At 47.8% G+C, this 6,032-nt stretch overlaps 1 non-coding gene across 1 annotated transcript; it reads left to right on the forward strand.

Annotated features, from left to right (window-relative positions):
• The first annotated feature begins 3,277 nt into the window (after positions 1-3,277).
• Positions 3,278-3,376, forward strand: LOC130384991 (small nucleolar RNA U13). Its single transcript, XR_008895959.1, has one exon. It is a non-coding gene; the product is annotated as a small nucleolar RNA U13 (small nucleolar RNA).
• Positions 3,377-6,032: the final 2,656 nt, after the last annotated feature.

A 6,032-nucleotide genomic window follows, 5' to 3' on the forward strand; every position in this document is an offset into this window, starting at 1 on the left:
GTGTTTGCTTAGCCTACTCTCGGCAGGGCTTGGCGCCACTGTTGGGCGTTGAAGCTCACTCCACACGGAGCGTGGCCGCTTCAACGGCTCTGCTCAAGGGCGTTTCGGTGGAAGACATCTGCGCGGCTGCGTCTTGGTCTTCCCCCGGCCCCTTTGTCCGTTTGTACATGTTAGACATGTCCAGGGGCTCACTCTGTAACTCTGTGCTAGAGTCTGGGACCCCTTTTACGGCTTAAGAATATAGACATGTTCTTTAAAGCGGCGTGGTTGAATTTCCTCTCGCCGGCTGGCGAGTTGGACTTGATTACCAGTCTCACTCTCCCACCTTTTTTCAAATGAAAAACAGGCTAGGGAGGTTTTTCTATTGGCTCGGCAATTGTCAGGTGGCTTGGTTTGCCAGTGTGGCACTCCCGCCGTTTTTTCTTCTAAAAACGGCCGAGAGAGTCCCCTTATTGGAGAGCCGGATTATGTGGCTCCGTCCCCGGTAGTAGCGGACCTAATGGAAACCGTGTTGCTCTGGTTTTTTTCTTTTCCTTTTCATGGGTTCCATGAAGCACGGATTAGAGCCGGAGTCTTTACAGACTCACTTTTTTCTCCCTTGATCATTGCCTTGCTTGATCTAGGAGGAATTAGTTTTTTATTAAGCTGTTGTGTTTTACACTTCCTTGGCTTTTTTGAGTCTTAATGTGTTCTGGTGACTTAGGTCGTTTTGACTGGGGTCCAGCAGGAGTACATTGATCGGGCTCCGCTCGCAGCTTCACCTTAGCCCATAAGGCGAAGCCTAGACGGCGTAGCCTACATGAAATAGAACGATAGTTATGTTATTATAACTCTAGTTCTATGATTGTAGGCGTAGCCGTCTAGTTTCCCACCTGCTGTACCCTCCAAATGCTGAAAGAAAAGCGTGGAGGATGAGCGACGGTATTCACCGCGCTATATACACGATACCGTGGGAAATGTGGGCGGTGCCCACGCTGATAGGTGCAGTTTGAATTTTCAGGGGGACAAGCCCATAAGGCGAAGCCTAGACAGCTACGCCTACAATCATAGAACTAGAGTCATAGAACTCCCCCAGCGAAGCTCCGTATCGAGTAGGATTCCCATAGGCGAAATGACGTAGCGTGTGACGTTCGAGGCTTCATCTCGGGCTGTTCCGCGATATGGGTTCACAATTGGCACATTTTTACAAAAAGAAGACCCTACCCTGTTCCAAGATCACTTTTATGGCTATGTAATTAATCACACGCATTCTCAGTCATCATCCCGCCTCCTCCCAGCCTGCTGGTGGGAGGAGCCCGTGAGAATCGCCCCGAACCGGGAACCATTCTCACGGACTGACTGCTGGTGCGTGAGTACCTCGGAGAACCGGGGACCAAATAGGCCATCAGGCGCTAGTGGACCCTGGACGAGGCTGGCCCGCTCTCGTTCCTGCACCGCAGTGTGGGAGAGCCATATGACCCTTTGAATCATGGTAGCCCACGCCATATGCCGGCCGGCCGAAACGGCTATCGGCTGGCATAGCTGGAGGATGGCGCTGGAAAAAGCGGGAAACCGCCAGCCATCTCGCGGCTTCCTCCGGGCCGTAGGCCTCCCTGTCAGCAAACAAGGAGACCATGGCAGAGGAGAGCAGGGCGATGTTGTTGACCGCCGCCGCGGATTGCCTCCAATCTGCATCTGGAGGCGGTCGGGGAGCAGCGGCTTTTCGTTAGGGCGCCATCCGGCGCCCGGACAGAGAAGCGCTGCCAGTGGAGGCTCCAGGCGAGGGATCCCCCTCGCTTACCGGAGCCTTCAGGGTAGAAGGGTCCTGCAGCAGTAAACAAGTGCTGCACAGGCGGGAACAAGGGGTAACCCGCCGGGAAGCACATGGGGTGCGAAAGCATTCGCCCTGCATATCGTCAGATACGGGGGCGAGAGGCGGGGCCGGCATGGGAAACCCTTTGATGGCCGCCGCCTCACCCATGATCTCCCCGCGACGGTGGCGGTTGTAACCCAAGAGCGGGAAAAACCGGACGCCGAGTCGCCGTCCATGGAGGCGTCGTCGTCGGCGTCGATGATGCCATCGCGTCAGGTCCACCGCAGGGGAAAAGAAGAGATGCCTGGAGAGGATCCCCTCTTCAGGCAGCTCCCGGCAGGCGACACAGGAGACGGGGGCCGCCATAGCAGCCTCGGCGTGGTCGGTGCCGAGGCACACAGAGCACGCCAAGTGCCCGTCACCCGGTGCCAGGGAGGCGGGACAGGAGGCGCAAAGGAGTCCTGAAAAGGACCTAGCTCCAGGAGCGCTCTCAGGTGGCCCTGAAAAGGGGCCGTTTGTCCGCTGCCTCGCCCGAGCCGCTGCCACCGGCTCGGGAGATCCGTGTTTAAGTCTTCATCTTCTTCTTAATAGTAGTTCTCAATTTCTCGCTGATAAGCACAAGTGCTGAAAGAAAAGGGAGGATGAGCGACGGTATTCACCGCGCTATATACACGATACCGTGGGAAATGTGGGCGGTGCCCACGCTGATAGGTTGGCGCGCACGGGACAAGCCCATAAGGCGAAGCCTAGACGGCGTAGCCTACATGAAATAGAACATTACTACCTCAAACTTTCTGATCCGGACTTGATACGTCCTAACATACGTAATGTGACAAAGTAATAATCACGGATGCTAAATCAATGCGGGTCCTAAAAAAATCTGCTGATGAAGGAATATTTATCTAGATTTTCATTACTTGAAGGAAGTTTTCATCAAGAAAATATTTTGTGTCAAACATCAGAATGTCTAACCTTATTTAAGGGTGGTTGTGATAACTTTTCATCTAAATATTTTGCACCAGATCACAAAGCTTAAACATAAATACAAATTATATAATGTTTTTGGAATATTACTATTCTTTTAATGTGTAACTTCATCATAAAAAAAAAAGTAAGAAACATCACCATAATATAATTGTAACATTTTGAAAATTCATGTTCACAAAATGTGAGCCCTGGTCTTGTCGTCCTCAATTAACGTGGAACCCTATTCACCAAATGAATGTGTACTGTACAGTCATACTGGTAGCTCTCAACAAATTAATCAGTCTCCTAAGTTGCTACGATGTGTTGCATCATCTGACCATTGGTGGTTGCAGTTTTTTTTAATCAAAAACAACATCTCAATGTCTTGATCGGTGGTGTGTTAATGAAGAAAAGTGCAGTTGAAACATGCAACACGCCAAAAGAAAGGTATTGATGAGACCGTTACTCACACAGTGAGTCAAATCATATATATTTTCACCTCGCTTGCTCATTGCTATGATCTTTCCAAGTTTCATGCAAATGATGAAAGGTTTGTTCACGGCTTTCCGTGAAAGGCGCAGCCAGCTTGTTACGATTGGTGCCTCAGACTTTCTGATCCTGACTTGAGATCTTCTCCGCCAAATGTCGGCAAATTGTGTTAGTCCTGCTTATTCTTTTCTGTTATATAATAACATGTGACAAGTTCTAACACATCCCTCTGACGGACATACATGTTAATTTGCATAGGCCTACCTGCTTCTAGATTTTCATTACTAAAAATAAATTATTTCTTAAATCAATGATTTGATGTTAATCAAATGGCTTCTATGCTACATTATTTGCAACATAACACAAAGCTAAAATAAAATGTGCAGTGTTTTATATTTATAATACTGATTCTTCTGATTTGTAACTTTATTATTCCAGATTAAACATTTGAGAAACATTTCTATACCATATTTGCAACATTTTATTCATTATTCATAAATGAAATCGCATGTGTTTCCTGAGCCCTGGTCTTAACCAAACCCTGATCACCTAAATGAAGTCACTATAATAAATTAATACTGGTAGCAAGCTCTCAACAAACACATTGATCTTTCCTAAGCTTCATGAAGACGCTGAAAGATTTGTTCACATACGTTTGCGCTGTCTCTACGATGAGTTGCCTTGAATCTTCTGATCATGACTGGTTGCAGTTTTTCCGAAACATATGCTAACACTGTATTGTTGCAGTGCATTTCCTTGCACACATTTATAACATATTGGTGTTAAGAAAGCTATATGGGCTATCTTTAATGAGGAAAAGTCATCTGATATTTTCGTAATAATGAATGGATCTATGTTCAGGCAGAATGGAAATTTGAAACGTGGGAAGAAACATACAGGCCTATCCAATGCATTATTAAGAATGGGAAAATAACTTTTTTTATTTCAAGTATTGCTGAATTTTGTCCCATAAGTGCGATCTCTCCTGAAGCATACTTTTTTTTATTATTATTCCGAAGGAAATCCTAAATGAATTTTTCGCTGTGACCATTATGTACAGTGTCAGTAACTCATACAAAGTGTCACCTCACTCAGTTGCAGGTCGTGATTTTTCCATGTTTCATGCATATGATGAATGGTTCATTCACAGGACGTCTGTGACAGGCGCAGCCATCTTGTTACGATGTGTGCCTCAAACTTTCTGATCCGGACTTGAAACGTCCTAACATACGTAATGTGACAAAGTAATAATCACGGATGCTAAATCAATGCGGGTCCTAAAAAAATCTGCTGATGAAGGAATATCTATCTAGATTTTCATTACTTGAAGGAAGTTTTCATAAAGAAAATATTTTGTGTCAAACATCAGAATGTCTAACCTTATTTAAGGGTGGTTGTGATAACTTTTCATCGAAATATTTTGCACCAGATCACAAAGCTTAAACATAAATACAAATTATGTAATGTTTTTGGAATATTACTTTATTCTTTTAATGTGTAACTTCATTATAAAAGAAAAAAGTAAGAAACATCACCCTAATATAATTGTAACATTTTGAAAATTGAGCCCTGGTCTTGTCCTCCTCATTTAACGTGGAACCCTATTCACCAAATGAATGTCTGTACAGTCATACTGGTAGCTCTCAACAAATTAATCAGTCTCCTAAGTTGCTACGATGCGTTGCATCATCTGACCATTGGTGGTTGCAGTTCTATTTCATGTAGGCTACGCCGTCTAGGCTTCGCCTTATGGGCTTGTCCCGTGCGCGCCTCAGCGCGCGCTGAAAATTCAAACTATGCACCTATCAGCGTGGGCACCGCCCACATTTCCCACGGTATCGTGTATATAGCGCGGTGAATACCGTTGCTCATCCTCCCTTTTCTTTCAGCACTTGTGCTTATCAGCGAGAAATTGAGAACTACTATTAAGAAGATAAGATATTCCTTATCTTCTTAAGAAGATATTCCTCAGGCCACCTGGGTACTACGCTTGTGGTGCGTTCCTCCATGTTGCCTCTTCCCCCCTCTCAGCCCTGTGGCTGTAGGGTGGCGGTCGGACGGCGTGTTCACATGGCCTCTGGTTCACCTGCTTCTAAGAAGCGGCGTCCCTTGGAGCCTCGTGGACGGATCAGAGACTCGTTGCACGAGCCCGTGGATACGGCCGCTTGTACCGGTCTCCCAGTTCCCCACATTTTTGGTGAGGAGACGGGTCCGCGCGCTGTGGCTACAGCCTGCGGACAGCGCATGCGCACAGGTGTGGCGGCCGGACGGCTCGCTCCCTGTTCAGCGGGCACGAGCGCGACGTCTAGACAGCTCGTTGTTTTTACAGCGGCTGGATCTGGTACGTCTCCTACGCTCGCTGAGCCTCCTCCCTTTCATGGGAAGCCCCCCTTGGCTCACACGCAGTGTGGAGGCGGTAGGGGCAGAGGAATACGGGTTATTCCTGGACGGTCTTCCTCAGCTGTCGGCTCGCCCTCTCTCCGACCGCTATGCGTGTTGGCAAGAGCGGTGCGTTCTGCCATCGTTGTTGGACACCACGTTGAGATGGGGCCATCCCATACAGTTCAAGCGTCGTCCCCCACCCTTTATGGGGTTGGTGGAGACCACGCTACGGGACCCGGCTGCGAGCAGGGCTCTGGCAGCAGAGGTGACACGTCTCTTGGTAAAGGGGGCCATCACTGTCGTTCCCCCCCACGAGTCTCACCTAGGGTTTTATTCCCGCTACTTCCTGGTTTCCAAGAAGCCAGGGGAAAAGAGACCTATTCTGGATCTTCGCGTGTTCAAC

This window comes from Gadus chalcogrammus, chromosome 6 (genome assembly GCF_026213295.1).
Source record: "Gadus chalcogrammus isolate NIFS_2021 chromosome 6, NIFS_Gcha_1.0, whole genome shotgun sequence".
NCBI lineage: Eukaryota > Metazoa > Chordata > Actinopteri > Gadiformes > Gadidae > Gadus > Gadus chalcogrammus.